Here is a 17,069-nt window from a genome sequence, read left to right as displayed (position 1 = left end):
TAATGCTTTACTATGCCCTTTGAATTCCTTCAAACCAAGCTTAAGCAAAAATTAAAAAAAAAAAAACTACACACCTTTTTTTTTCTTTGTAGAAGCCTGATATTGAATTTGATGTATCTCTGTAATTTCGAATCATCCAGTTCTGAAATTGTGACCTGTAGTAGCCTTCTCTATCCTCTTTCCAATGCCACTAGTCTGATCCAAATTGGATTCTCCAAGAAAGAGTTATGCACAATCTCCCGCAGTGACCTGATTATAGACTAGTTCAGTAGAGCGAACTTGTATGAAGTGCCACGTGTCACTGTTTCAACTTTTGACTCTGAAAATATATAAACGAAAACTACAGTCCATCCTCTTTCTGTACCTTCTTATGAAATTTCAATCCAATGCTCAGAAAGAAAGTTATGACGATTTTCCCCAGGTCACCTGTTTTGAGTGTAATTCAGGAGTCTGCAAAAAGACCAACTTCCTTAGATCATATCTCCGAAAATATCGCGCGAAAAGCTCTGAAATTTGGACCCAAGGTTCAGCGCGATTTCTTCTCAAATGGGTTTTTTTTGCGACTTCTGAAACGTCACAAAAAAAAAGTTATAGCGAAAATTCCACGATGACCTGTTTGGAGCAGCGAAACCCTAGAATCCAAAGCTCTGATACCAAATGTTATGAAACCAGCTCAAGAAAAGATAGAAAAGATAGATCAACGCCTTAGAATTCAGCCTCTTCGAGGGGGCAACCTCCTTTACATTACATAAATGAACAATTCTTGGATGATTCAAATGACAAAACCTCCTTTCTATATATAGGAGTCTAAGGAGTCACAATATAATCCAGTCGACCTAACAATAATAATATAAAGCCACAAAAATAACAATAGAGGGATTCTATGGGCACATTAATAACAATATGGGGGCAATGGGGGCACAACAATATAAATAAGGGGTATAACTACAATAGTAATGGGGTAATCACTAGTATTATAGGGACCCAACAAATTTATTAAAATGTAATATTTGAAATAATAATTTTGATATTTTAATATTATTGAATGTTTATTTTTGAAATATAATAATTTATTTAACATTTTATAGAGAGTGTGTTATGGTCCATAACATAATTTAGTTAAAATATACAACTACCAATTAAAAATTAATTATACATAAATTTTTATTTTGAATTGACACTTTATTGTTGTGAGAGATGATATCCAATCAAGTGAGAACTTGGTAGGGAATAGATCCCAGTATTCTCAGAGTAACTCAGCAACTTTATCCACAATAGCGTCATCCCAATAATCTCCAATCTTGGCGAATTTCGGTTCTACTTCAGTACCAATGTTTACTTGCTTTGTAGACAATGACTTAGTGATGTCTGGGTTGTCTATTTGTGGGCCTTCGACTTCGTGATGCCCTTCTGCCTCCGGAATATTAATGTTTCTTGGATCTTCATCTTCCTCTTCAGCGGACACATTACAGCATTCCAGCGCATGGCGCAACTAAGTGCTCCAGTTTGGTTGGATCCATTCCATGGGTTCTTGCAATGTTATGAAGATAACTGCCTTAATCTCCTGTAGAGCTTCATCGATGCTTGTGAAGTCGTCTTCAAAGTTGAAGGTCAATAAGAACCTTTCCCTCAATATATCCCACTCCGCGGTGCCATGGCGAAGCTCCATTTCTAGATACCATATCATGGGAATTGTATCCAAAGTATGGGAAAATATGTGTACCCATTCTAGTTGCGGCTTTGTCCCCCACGCTTTGGTCCATTTTGCTAGGTGATCACACGGATCATCTTTCCCATTATATTTTTCAGCCAATCTAGTGTTAGGACACCTAAACCGTAACCTCATCATTCTTCTGTAATCTTGCCATCCATCAAAACTATCCTTATGCGTACCCCACCATCATGCAAGCATAGCGCGTAGTGCCAAATCTAATGCTTGGAAGTGGTGATTCTCATGGACTTCACACTCAAATGCATCTAAAAACTTATCTACATCAGTTAAACCATCGTAATAGGGTAATTTCCTTACCTCCAACGAGACACAGCACAGCGACTTCGTCATCATATTGCATCATAGTGTGGATACATCATGCAAATGCTCCAACTTTTTGTCTGAATCAGACTTGATGTAGGAACTCTCCTAGTCCCATGCAATCTGTCCATCTGTCATTGGATTGATCCAGTCCCAGTCTCGCGCTGTTATTTTGTAGATTTGATCCAGTTAATCCTTAATTTCCTCATAATCGCAGAATGATTCATTATAGCGCGCCCCTTTTGCAGGGTCCAACGGTACTACAACCCGAAGTGATTTTCATTCAAACAACATTGTCCTCTTCTTCAAATTGATGACCCCATTCATATCGATGGCCCAGTCAATTCCCAGGAGCATAGGGTATGGATTATTGTCATCAACGATCTCTATAACCTCCAAGTCATCCATCGCGCTCGCACCTTCTACATCAACTACTACTCTATATAATCGTCCCATGGGGATGATTTTCTATTGGTTCACCATTCTAAGCTAAATCGGAGACCACTGCAGCGCAGGTCTCCCAATTCTTTCCCATGTCTGTTTTGGTAATACGTTCGCATCGGACCCCAAATCCAAAATGACCTGGTCCATCTCATAGTCACCTATATGCGCAGTAAGCCTCATCTCACGCCTCGTTCTTTCCTTATGTTTGCCAATTTTTATAACCACCCATTGTCCATCAGGGACCTTCTCTTTGCTGGCGCATTTGTTTATTAATCCCTGCAGGCCCTCCACAGCTTTTCTATCGCACAACAGTTTTATGCAAGTCTTCAAAAACGTAGTAAGCACAGATGGATCAACCTCTACATGAGCGTTGGTTTCTTGCACCTTGTCCTGGTTTCCTAAGGTGGAGGCCGCAACGAAGCTTTTCTTGGCTTCCATAAATGTTTCCTTAGCGCGATTCAGATCAAAACAAACTTCCTTCTCTGGGGCTTTGCGGACCCATCTTTCCTCTTCAAGTTGTTTACCTTTATCATCGCCAATCGTTATTCCACTTCTCAACACTATATTCACGCTTTGATCTTCCTCGTGGGGCTCAGCTCTCATCATATGTAAGTTCTATGTAGGCTGCTAAGGTTGTGCTTTCTTCTCTTGCATTTTAGCTATCAGCACTGGACATTCTTCTATAGTATGGTCAAACTAGTTGCAATATTGACATGACGGGCATGTCTGATTCTGACACTCTCGCGCGTAGTGCCCTGGTTGTCCACAGTTGTAGCAAATGATCTGACCACGGCCTCTACCAGGCCCTCCTCCTCCTCGGCCCCATCCTCATCCCTGATAACCTCTATGCGCTCCTCCAGTGCCCTGCTCTGGAGGCCAAGTTTCTACTTGCATCTGGTATGTAGGTGTTCTTTCCATCATCAACTCATAGTTGTGACAGTGGCGCTCATTGTGGCCCACCAATTTGCAGAAGTTATAGAACAACTATTGGTGTGTCTAGACAAACTTTTTAAGTAAATGACAATTATTTGTCGCATGTTGTCCAACAAATTGACAAATAACACATCATAGCACATCCCCCACACTCGGCCTTGCTGGAGCTTTTGGCTTCAGGGGAATTGGTCCCCATCCTATAATATAATTCAAGTACATGGGACAGTGGTCTTTATCGTGCCCCTAGATCTTGCACTTTAGAAACCATACTTCCATGTGCACTTCTGGTTTAGTCTCCTTGTCTTTCTTCAAACTCTATAATTCTAGGTGTAAGCTTTGTAACTGAGAGTGGATCTGTTGTACCCCCAAGGTTGCATCCTGAATAGGTGATGCATGTAACCTCATTGCGATTTCCAAGGCTTCTGCATGTGTTCCTATCTTTTGTTGTGATAGAGCAATTCTCAGGTGGGGCAGAAGCGAAGCTATAAACCATTCGCGATGCTAACTATCTGTGAGCTGCATGTTAGCTTCTCGAATCTGACACTTCAATCTTTGATCCAATTCCCAAGGCGTCTCATTGACCCTCATCATGATTTCTTTGAATCCAATTACTGTCTGTGAGTCAGACTTAGGCTTACTAAACTCTTTGTTTAAAGTCACCTTAGTCTCTATTAGTGATGCAAGAGGATTATCAGAACAATACTTAATATACCAAGTTAGCGCGCGATCCTGTAGAGTGGTAACCAATTGTTCTTTCTTTATATTGTCATCAGTAATGTGTTACGTGGTCCACATAGCATTTGCAACAAACCAAAACTGCTTTGTATCTTCACTCCTTATGCCTTTGAAAATCAGCATCTTCATCGTGTTCACCATGTTGAATGGTGGTGGTGGAGGTGGAGGTGTGGCCGAAGGAGTATGTGGTGGAGGTGGAGGCGGAGGCGGAGTGGATGGATGATGTGTTCGCAGAAAACCCTACGTTATTAGCTGGACAACAATTCACGGTGAAGCTTGCATTGCTCCTTCATCGTCGCTTGAAGGAGGTCCGATTAATGGACTATATTTTGAACTTGATCTTTCTCGATCTCTAAAGAGTCTTTCGCTTCACATAGCTCCAAACATCAAGGCAATGGCATAACCTATTTTTCACATAACAACATTTTAATCCAAGTATTCAACGACCTTAAATACTTACCTCGCGGCCCTTTGAAAAATCGTTGCTCTGCTTTGTTGTACTTGACTAAGGTATCAACTGCAAATTCTATAACAAATCCTCCTAGAGTCTGATCGAGCCAATGGCCAACAGCCCGCACGATCTTGTTTTCAGAAGCTTCTAATCATCGCACTAGTTTTGGAGTCCACACTATAGGACTATCAAGCTTCCACCTTCCTTGGCTATTTGTCAATTTAGCCAACCATTTATACAACTCAATGGGGAAGGTACAGAAGAAGATCTCGTGTATCTCCGTATACAGATACCTGTTCAACCACTCTTCTTTTGATAGGTGCATATTCTTGTTTTCTTACGTCACGAACTCGTGAATCTTCCGATCCAACCACTTTTCAATTTCCTTCTTGGTTGGATTCCAATGATGTGACATCACACATCTCTTTCAAGCAGATCCCGATCCCAACAACAGAACCATTTGTTGGCTTAGGGGGTCCTAACCCATGTTCAGAGTTAGTTGTGCCAACCAATAAATCCCTACACTACTGGCCCTTTCGGCAACAACCCGCGTAGCGCAAGCTGCAGTATCACCCGAAGCAGTATGGGGGGGTGCAAGAACCAAGTTTCTGCATCCAGAGACTAGTGTGATGTCTTCCAGCACCTCAGATCTGCCTTCGTCTAGATCGATACACTCCTAGGGAACACTATTGAAAGTCCATTAAACAGCCTTCAGACCTTCATGAAGGTCTACTATTAGTCTTTGTGGACCTTTAAAAGTAAATATATCTACTTACGTGCATCAGAAAGAAGTCCTAAATTAGGGTTCACATAGGATTTCTTAAGTTATTAATAAAAATCTGAGAATTCATCAGAGTCTGCATGAACTACTTAAACATGAATTGCATACATCATAAACATGTTTTCATGAGAATCGTGTAACATTCAATCAATATTTTATAAAACACATCATTCATTGACAGCAAATATCATAAATAGAAGTAAACAAAAATACACAAGAATTCTTCTGAAACTGTCTTTATTGATCTTCAATTCAGGATTACAGACTCAAAACTACCCTGCGCAAACAGCTGTAGGGGTCCGCGAACTTAGCTGTGGACTCTACCTAGGCCTCTACGCACTCAATTGCAGATATTTTCTTCTATCTTACCCACTTCTCTTCGCTATCACTTCTCTTCTATCTACCCATTTCTTATCAATATCTTACCTTTGACTCTCTAAGACGCACGTATTTATAGCCTTTTTCATACAATGCCATGGTCGATGGACCATGGGTGGATCTTAAGAACGACTCAAACTTTACATAAAACAAGGGAAAAACCCCTTTTGAATCCTAATCATCTATGCGCTCCGCATCCACAAATCATGGAGACTTTACACTGATTACCAAAATGTATCAAAACTTGGGTTATCTTAACCCCAAAACTGACCCAGGTGACCCCATCCCAACACAACCAAACAGTTGTGGACATTGAATTTAAATATTTCAAATGATAACAAAAATGGTGGGCAGAGTGAGTTCGCTTCTTCCATGCGAAGTGCGTTGAGCACGGATGCGAGTGATCCGGGAGAATTGCATGGTCCCTTGCTAGAAGAGGCAACATTGTATGTGGAGGTTTGCCCTAGTGTGCGCAAAAGAATATCTCGCTGACCTGTGAGCTTGGTTAACTCATAAAGAGAGATGTTCACATGGGTACTTTTCATTTCTTCAATGATATTGTAATCCAGAGTAGGAAGACTCACCGAGTTATCTGGGGGTAGACTTGTGTTCATGTTGTCTAGTGGGTTGCTTTTATCTTTGTTGCTCACAAACATACTTTTGGTTGTAATTGTCTTCTTGGACTTGCCTTGTTTTTTCTATATCGAGATGACTGGTGGATCCACTGTTTTGAGTAGATTTTGTCTTAATTTTTCTCTCGGAATCTCATAAATAGTGGGGGGACCTTGACTCCTCAAATTGTATTGATTGTTCTGCTTTGGGGTTGGACGGTCACTTAGAGGCTCCTTCTCGGTGGTTGTCTTCTTTTGGGCAACATTAATACATTGATACATGTCGATTACATGCCTGTCACTTGGAGCTTCATCAGATGCAACAACATCTTCTTCGTGTTCAACCTTAGGCTTAGCCTTCTCACTGACCATAAATTGATCAGTCAATTGTGTATCCAGTAATCTGTTGCGTAGTCCAAGTAGCGTTCACAACAAACCAAAATTGCTATTTATCTTCACCCCCTATGCCTTTGAAAATTGGCAGCTTCATCGTGTTCGCCATGTTGAATGGTGGTGGAGGTGGAGGTTTGGTTGAAGGTGTATGCGGTGGAGGTGGAGGTGGAGGTGGAGTGGATGGATGATGTGTTCACAGAAAACCCTGCGTTATCAATTGGATGGCACTTCACGGTGAAGCCTACACCGCTCCTTCATTGTCTCTTGAAGGAGGTCTGATTAACGGACTATATTCTGGACCTGATCTTTCTCAATCTCTAAAGAGTCTTCTGCTTCGCGTAGCTCCAAACATAGAGGCAATGGCATAACCTGTTTTTCGCATAACAACATTTTAATCCAAGTATTCAACGACCTTAAATACTTACCTCGCGTTCCTTTGAAAAATCGTCGCTCTACTTCGTTATAGCTAACTGAGGTATCAAATGCAAATTCTATAACAAATCCTCCTAAAATCCAATCGAGCCAATGATCAACAACCTGTGTGATCTTGTTTTCAAAAGCTTCTAATTGTCGCACTAGTTCTGGAGTCCACACTATAGGACTATCAAGCTTCCACCTTCCTTGTCTATCTATCAATTTAGCCAACCATTCATACAACTCAATGGGGAAGGTATAGAAGAAGATCTCATGTATCTCTGTATACAGATACCTGTTCAACCACTCTTCTTTTGATAGGCGTGGATTCCTATTTTCTTACGCCGCGAACTCGTGAATCTTCTAATCCAACCACTTTTCAATTTTCTTCTTGGTCGGATTCCAATGATGTGACATCACACATCTCTTTCAAGCAAATCTTGATCCCAGAAATGAAACCATCTATTGGCTTAGGCGGTCCTGACCCAGGTTCAGAGTTAGTTGTGCCAACGAACAAATCCCTACACTACTAGCCCTTTCAGCAACAACCCGCGTAGCGTAGGCTACAGTCTCACCCAAAGCAATATGGGGGGATGCAAGAACCAAGTTTCTACATCCAGAGACTAGTGTGATGTCTTCTAGCGCCTCAAATCTGCCTTCGCACAGATCAATACACTCCTAGGGAACACTGTTGCAACTTCGTTAAACAGCCTCCAAACCTTCGCGAAGGTTTACTATTAGTCTTTGTGGACCTTTAACAGTGATTCTACTTACACGCATCAAAAAGCAGTCCTAAATTAGGGTCCACGCAGGTTTGCTTAAGTTATTAATAAACATCAGAGAATTCATCAGAGTCTTTGTGAAAGTACTTAAACATGAATTGCGTACATCATAAACACGTTTTCATGAGAATCACGTAAAATTCAATCAATATTTCATAAAACACATCATTCATTGAAAACAAATATATTAAACAGAAGTAAACAGAAATACGCAAGAATTCTTCAAAAATTGTCTTTATTGATCTTTAATTCAGGATTACAAACTCAAAACTACCTTGCGCACACAACTGCAGGGGTCCGCGCACTTAGCTGCGGACTCTACCTAGGCCTTTATGCACTCAATTGTAGATCCTTTTTTCTATCTTACCCACTTCTCTTCGCTATCACTTCTCTTCCATCTACCCATTGATTATCAATATCTTGCCTTCGACTCTCTAAGACACACCTATTTATAACCTTTTTCATATAATGTTATGGTCCACGGACCATGGGTGGATCTCAAGGCCGACTCAAACTTTACATAAAACAAGGGAAAAATCCCTTTTGACTCCTACTCATATATGCGCTCCGCATCCACAAACGCAAAGACTTTACATTAATTACAAAAATGTATCAAAACTTGGGTTATCTTAACCCCAAAACTGACCCAAGGGACCCCATCCCATCACAACCAAATAGTTGTGGACATTCAAGTTAAATATTTCAAATGATAACAAAAATGGTGGGCAGAGCAAGTTTGCTTCTTCCATGCAAAGTGTGTTGAGCACAGATGCAAGTGATCTGGAAGAATTTCTTGGTCCCTTGCTGGAAGAGGCAACATTGTATGTGGAGGTTTGTCCCAGTGCATGCAAAATAATATCTCATTGGCTCTTGAGATTGGTTAACTCATAAACAGAGATGTTCACACCGGTCTTTTTCATTTCTTCAATGACATTGTAATCTAGAGAGGGAAGAATCACCAAGTTGTCTAAGGGTAGACTTGTGTTCATGTTGTCCGGTGGGTTGCTTTTATCTTTGTTGCTCACAGACATACTTTTGGTTGTAGTTGTCTTCTTGGAATTGCCTTGTTTTTTCTGTATCAAAATGACTGGTGTATCCATTGTTCTGAGCATATGTTGTCTTAATTTTTCTCTGGGAATCTCAAAAATAGTGGGGAGGCCTTGACTCCTCAAACTGTATTGATTGTAATGCTTTGGGGTCAGACGGTCACTCAGAGGCTCCTTCTTGGTGGTTGTCTTCTTTTGGGCATCGTTAAGACATTGATACATGTCGATTACATGCCTCGCACATGGAGCTTCATCAAATGCAATAGATTCTTCTTCATGTTCACCATTAGGCTCGACCTTCTCACTGGCCATAAATTGATCAATCAATTGTGTAGCCAATGCGCTCATTCCTTGGTTCCAACCTTCGCAAGTCCTTTCTGAATGTCATTCGCCATGGAACTTGCAATAATGATCTGTCACGATTGCATCCATGTTGAACACAAGGTTAGTGCTCTATGCAGTTTTGGTCGGGTGATTGTTTTTGCTTGAACCTGAGTTCTTACTCTGCACAAATATGGGAGGTTTGTTGTTCACGGTTGTCTTGCTTGTCCGTTGCTTAAGTTCGGAAACTTTGGTTGTCAAGGACTTGACGAGATGAGTAAGGTTTTTGATTTCACTTGCTTCCTTTTCTTTTTCCTTACTCATAGTAGCCTGAGACCTCCTACCCGTGTCTTTGGAGTCCTTAGTCAGTTCATCATATACGATGACTCCAATAGCACGCAAGTCTTTCTCCACATCAATTGTCTCTTGGAAATTTTCTAAAAGTGTTGGTTTCGCAGCTCGCTTGATGAACTGTGCAATGTTGGTCGACAGTGTAGACATGTAGTAGTCAACTGTGATTGAGTCATGAGGTTTTGTGTCTGCAGTGAACTTGTTCAAGCTATGGTTAAACATCTAGGTAAATTTTTCACTTTTTCTTTCTGTTCCATCTTGAGACTACCTAACTCTTTTAACAACATGGTGGGGGTTTTGTCTTCAACAAACTTCTCAAGGAAAATTCTCTTGAACACCCCCCAGTTTTGAATGGAGTTGACAAGAACATTGTGGTACCATACAGTTGCTCTGTCATCCAAGGTACATGGAAACAATCTACATGCAACATTGTCATAACGTACCTCAAGTGTCTGCAAATGTAGGTAGAATGTGTCTAGATGATCTTCTGCCTTCACTATTCTGTTAGGGTCATACTTTGTTAACAACTTCTCTATGTGTCTTGGCATCTTGTGCAAGACACCTGGGAGTGCCAATGGGCCCTATGTCATCCATTCTAGATTTTGATCAACCATATTGTCCTCTTCTTCATCCTCCTCCTCTTCTTCTAAATCCAATGGTTCAACCTCAAAATTTGTTGGTTCATCTCTGCATCTTCCTCCTATGTTGCCTCTGCCAGAACCTGAGCCCAAGAGTAAGTTGTTAACTTCTTCTCCTTCTAGGAAAACAAGAGGTTCCTCTTCATTCTCAATAGCTTCTGCCAGCTCTTCAAGAGTGGCGAGGATTACTTCTTCAACAGATGAGACTACCACTCCTGTGGGTGTAGTATTTTTCTTCCTCTGTGAAGAGGGAAGAGTGTGTACTCCTAGAATCAATCCAACAGCTTTAGCAAACTAACAAGTTATGGGATGGACATAATATATGTGATGATATGAAATTTCATATTTAGGTCTGGGAGGTGAGGAGTAACCAATTGCAGAGTTGCGTGTGGGAGAGAGGGAGTTTGTGTTACTTCCTTAACCAGATGTTAGATAAGTGGGGTTAAGGGGACATTCAGCCATAAACTATTGGCGGCCCTCTTTCTCGTGCCAAAAATGTTTATGGTGCAAGACCTGACAAAATTCAAGGGATCTCCCCCGTATGAAGTCGCAACAAGACCTCACACCCTTTGTTGTAGGACTCCCGCCCGATACGATGGCCCAGTTTCCATTATCTTAGAGATTTTCCTTAGCTCTTGTTGTTCAGCACATGAGAGTGTTATGCTTGTAACTTCAAGAAAGCGAGGGGAGTATGCCTGGTGAGTGTGTAATCTAACTTTGTGTTTGGGTTCTCTTACTCTAAGCGAGAGGGTAAAAGTGAGCCTCTATATGAGAGGTAGTAGTACCACCTAGGGAGAGACACACGCGAAAACAACAAAGGTCTATCCAACATCCAGAAAATTAGTCCACAACGGATGTGATAGTGGTTAAAACCAAAGTGCAAGGGAAAACATGTACATCGTCCAATAGAGTAATCCACACGAGGGTGACAGTAGTTATAACCAAGGAAAACAAGGATGGTCTATCTAATATCTGGCGGAGTAGTCCACATGGGAAAGACAACAGTGATAAACAATACAACACATCTTCAACAATGTAAGTACTAAAATAACCGAAGTATTTCCACTATCTTAGTGCATGTTAAGCAAACATGCATTACAAACGTTTAAACAATAGTCTTACAAACAAATATAAAACATGCATGAAAATGTGCTTGCCTGAGATAGGATTCTAAACTAAGGAAATGTTCCAAGACACATCTATACACCATACATCACTAGCCCCAGTAGTGGAACATTGGAGCCACTCCTCGCTCCTCAACAAACAAACTACAGACTCTCAAGGCTATGTGGGAGGAGTCAAGGTGAAAAATCCTTTGCGTGTACGATGAGGGGGTATATATAGCCAAGGGTGATGCTTGACCCTTGTGACTCATGGACTTCCCTCATGACCATTCAACTTCCTATCACTTTTCAACTTATGTGATTCTTCAAATTCATATGTGCATCTCTTGGGCTTTCAAATTACACTACATTTGATTACAACAAGTATGGCCCATTGTATGTGGCTGAGACAACTCCTGACACAACTCGACATGACACTACTGACATGTACTGGCTGGCTGTGGTGTCCATGTCAAGCTGCTATGTTGTTGAGTGATGGATGTGCTCTCAGTGTGTTGTGTATTCACCTCCCATGGAAAATTTTTGTTGGGTCTTCGATGGTTTTAGTCTTTGCTTGATGGTTCAGTGCATGTATCCCTTTCACTTTCTTCTCGATGTGCTTTGTACGTTCATTTAGCTGTGAGAAAGTCTTCTAACATACACTCCATTTTTATCTCGTTCATCATCGTGCCATGTTCCATCAATGTACATGTTCCTGCAATTAACTCATGATAGGATGACATCAAATCCAAAAATCTCCTAGTCTAACATGATGCATTTTTTTCGGTTTCGAGTCTAAGTGACTGAGAGGGAGGACAAGACATTGAAACTGCGCAAAGCATAACTCAGGCCGGGATGAGAGGCTCTAGAGTACTGGTGGGAAAAACTGTGTAGAGGTCATTGGGAGAAAAAATTGCGCAATCAGGGATAGTAGTGACAACTGCAAGGTGGAACCCAGCTGGATAGAACTATGCAATTCCTAAGAGGAAGACAAGGCAGGGTGTTCGGGGGAATTGTTGGGCAGTTCTGTGCAATTTTCAGGGTGAGCACTGAGCGGGTCACTCAAGGTCTAGTTGAGAATTTGTGTAATTTTCAGGAGCGAGACAGAGCTGGGCAACATGGGGCACCAACAGGAAATTCTACGCAATTTTCCACAGTAGGGAATGTCAGGTTGCGGGAAGTTGCTGGTCATAACTACACAATTCTGAGAGACAATTCAGGATAGGCAGTGTTGTGAAATTTCTGGAAACAGTGAAGAGCAGGGAGCAGCAAGTGTACCAAACAAATCTATGCAATTTTCAAGGACAGTGCAAAGCAAGTTAGCAGGAGGCCTAATTTAGCATGACTGTGCAATTTCTGCAGGCAATGTAGGGCAAGCAGCTGGGCATATCTACACAATTCTGGAGAAGAGTGCAACCCCAGGTCACAATGCAGTGTAGATTTCTGGTTGACCAAAGGGATGCTTGATAACTGATATTGTGGGAAGCATAGACTAGATCAGGCTTGGAGACAACTTTTGCGCAATTCTAGGAGACAAGTAGTTTGCTCACTTCTAGGATTGTGCAGAGCAGCTACCCCAGAGGATAGCCTCAAGAAATGTGAAATTATGGGCAGCAGAGCAGGGCCACTGAGAGCTTAGACTGTGCAATGTAACTCAGTCGGGGTCTGGCTGAAAGGGTTTGTCAAGTTGACAAATTTCCGAGAAAAATGGTTAAGTGTGAGAGTAAGTGAACTTGTGTAGACGTGACATTGTGATCAGACACTTAGCATGACTTAACGATAGGACACCACAAACCAATAAGGAAAGCATGTGCTCAGTGATATTGTCTTTAAGCTTGAGGGTGACAAGTGATCTGAAAATGGGGTGCTAAAGGCTTCTTGTGAACTTACAAGAACCTCTCCCACTTCCAAAGCTTAAATATTCCCAAGATATTATGATTAACCAAAATTCGGAATTAAATATGTACTTGAAATAGGTGTATGCTTGTGTTTGTCCTTAACTGACCGAATGCCTTTAGTTTATTTACTTAAATTGATATGCAACATGTAACAATGAGATAGTGCAGCAAACAGACATCATACACAAAGCGGTAAGATGTAGCAAGTAAACAAACCATAAGACAACAATATAATATGGAGTTCACCCTTTACTCTTGGGCTACATCTCCGTGAGCTCTAGTCAAATCGACTAGGCTCTCTAGGATTATGGCAATAGTCCTTTTACAAGCTCCTCGCTCAACTCCATTGGTTTACACAGAACACAATGGGTTTAGACACCATCTTATCCCTGGCTCTGAAGCTCTTAGCTTTCTGGCTCTATGCTCTAGCTCTGGCTCTTGGCTCTGGCTCTGGCTCTAGCTCTTGGCTTTGGCTCATGGCTCTGGCTTTGGATCTCGACTCTCGGCTCTGGCTTACTTGAGCTCTCTTTCGGCCTCTGCATGCATCAATGGTTTGCTAGACCTCCCAGTGACCTTTAGCAACCTTCCAACGACCTTTTGCAACTTTGTTTCCTGTCAATTGTGCTCTCTGGTTCACTTGACCTCCAAGTGACTCCAAAAATCTCTTCGCTCTCTGCAATGCCTGCTTTTGCTAGATTCTCCCCTTAATTGTGCTCTCTCACTCCTTTGAGGTACTTTTCCGGCTCTTTGGCTTCCCCTAGCCGTTTCTCTATGTATAATCATCCCTCTGTGGCCCTGCGACTTCTCTGCGCGTTGTCTGTTCGACTGGCCATCTGGCTCTGCAGCTCTGTGGCTTCAAACGCATCATTGTCTGCCAAAAATGCCCGCTTGCAGCGTGGCATGATGATCAGGGGCCGTTACAGGGGATTCGGGGCCTTTTTCCAGGCAAAAACCTGAAAATGGGACAAAATCCCAATACACAGCATTTTACTGGAAATACACAGGAAAACACTATTGGGCACGAAATTCGGACTTGAAATTCCATTAAATTGTCCATAAAAACCCTATCGGGCCCGCCATCAGGCAACATATCGCATCGCATAGGTGGATTGGGCAAAACCTCGAATACATGGGAAAAACACTGAAAAACCTGTCAAAATGCTTTTTATCAGACTTCAAATATTATCGCATCCGCCCTATAATCATATCGAGTCTGCCTTCGGTCGCTATCGCAAGCCCCACCATTGATTTGTGTGATCTCCGATCCAATGGTTGATATTCATTTTTGGGTGGCTTAGGAGTACGGAGGTTACCTGCCCAAAAAGGTGGTTTCTCTCTCTCCTCCGCCAGCCACGCGTCGACCATTGTATGGGATCAGGCAGAGCCAGCCCAATACCACTTACTGCCTAAGGCCCGCCTAAAATCCCGCTTACAGAACTCAAATAATATAGGACCGCTTCTAAAATTCCTTTCAGGTCCGGCTTTATCGCTTCGGGGCATTTTCTTTTGTATTTCAGTTTTTCTATCGAAATCCGTTAATACACAGAAAATCTGAAAACACCAAATTTCAAATTTTATGCAATCGGGCTTATAATTCCCATCCGGTCCAGCCCTTATTGCTTATCGCAATTGCAATTCGTATAGGCCTACTATCAGGGATCGTCGATTGCCAATTTCCAATTTAATTTGGACTGTTGATCTAATCCCCAATCGGATAGTCCAGATCGCATCGCATATCGCTATCGCATCAGCCCTTTGTGTCGAGGATCATCGATCTCCCGACCACCGATTTAATCATGGCCGTTGATCTCATTTCCGATCCGACGGCTGAGATCACACGCCATAGATTGCTATCGCATATCGCATCACATATGGCCCAGGGGTTCTATACATCGCCGATGCCGATCTGCCAATCTGATCATCATCAATTGGCATATCACACAATCGCAATCGCCAAGTCCTCCCGCCAGACCTTTGTCCTTTCATCGCTCCAATTCGATACATCTCATGGATCCGATAAGGGTTTAGGCTGCAAAACATAATATTTCGGGTTCGCCTTTTGAACCTTTCAAACACGATTTTGCATATAAGGCCTTTTATGCCATTTTTTTGAAGAAATGCCTCCTTTTCCAAAGGACAATGGCAATATTCTTTCTGCGATAACTTCTGCATCTGAGGTCCTTTTTAGCCCATTCAAATTACAGTAGATTCAGAATGAAAAGATCTACGCAATGGGACTATTTCCAAGAATATCTTTGGACTTCCATTTTCCTCTATGAGGAACACTTTAGACTTAGAAGTCTATCCAAGATCCATTTCGGCTCACACCTTCCCACTAAAGTACTTTTGGTCTCCAAAAGCCTAACATACTGATCTGAACTGTAAATGAGAGTAAAGTCACCCTCTTCTTTCAACCTCCATACACTTGCCTTGCATAGTGCCTTTGAACCAAAGATTTTGACCACTCTCCTTCCTGGATGTGCTGATCCTCCTGGGAAGAACTGTCTTCCTTCTTGACTTCATGCAGAACTCCTACTGAGATGGTCACAGAAGGTATTTTGAACTTCTCTGCCTTGATCATTGATCCAAGTTGGCTCAAACAAATGTGAAGTACATCTGCTCCACAAAACTTTCATTTGTACCTGTTTGAAAAGTTGTCAACAACAAATGTTAACAACAACAGCCATACTGACAACAACTGGATGGACTAAACTCTTACTTCAACAAATGAAACATATTTCACATCTTGTGAACACCTCCATGTCTTACATCTGCATACAAATGATGGACTAGATAACAAGCCCATAAAACATGCCTTTAAAACAAATGACCCTTCAAGTCAAGCATGTAGGAAAAAACCATTAGGACTCTTTCTCAAAGATGAAACACTTCATCATTATCTCCATCTTGGAGACCAAGTTAACTTCTCTCAAGTCAACACTGCATCACATGCATGTCAACGCAATCAACCCTGCAAGTTAATTACACATACATGCTCAAAAACAAGGAAATCATCAACATCCCTATGTTCATGCACATCAAGCTCATGCATGCATTTCATCTTTCAACTTTTGCTTAAGCACACTATACTTTCGAAGCTGAAATGAAATATAATGTTGCAGCAACAAAGTGAGTCTCCTACTATTATGAAACCAGCTCAAGAAAAAGATATCAAAGATAGATCAATGCCTTGAAATTCAACCTCTTCAAGGGGGCAACCTCCTTTACATTACATAAATGAACAATTCTTGGATGATACAAATGAAAAGACCTCCTTTCTATATATAGGAGTCTAAGGGGTCATAACATAATCAGAGCCCACATAACAATAATAATGTAAGGGCACAATAATAACAATAGTGGGCTTCTATGGGGCACCATAGTAACAATATGGGCACTACATGGGTATATCAATATAGTAAGTGGGTTGTAATAATAACAATAAGGGGTTACACTAGTAGTATAGGGACCTAACATGCCCCTCTCCTTCAAAAAGCATTGTCCTCAATGCTTGAGTAGTTCTTGATGCTTCTGAATAAATTCTTGTCCTCCCATGTGGAATCTTCAGCGGGTAAGTTCTTCCACTTGATGAGATACTCTGAAATTGATCAATTTTGTAGCTGTTGGGTTCTTGTTTCTATGACTGCTCCAGGTTCCAATATGATTTTTCCTTCCTCTTTAATTTTTGGCAATTTTGTTTGAATTGGGATCTTTTGCAACTTTTGAATAAGTGGCCATACTTCTTCATCGTTCTTCGA

The sequence above is a fragment of the Pinus tabuliformis genome, chromosome 6 (assembly GCF_031772625.1).
Source record: "Pinus tabuliformis cultivar Carrire ecotype Pingquan chromosome 6, CPIR1, whole genome shotgun sequence".
Taxonomy (NCBI): Eukaryota; Viridiplantae; Streptophyta; class Pinopsida; order Pinales; family Pinaceae; genus Pinus; species Pinus tabuliformis.
This window is presented reverse-complemented; position numbering follows the sequence as displayed.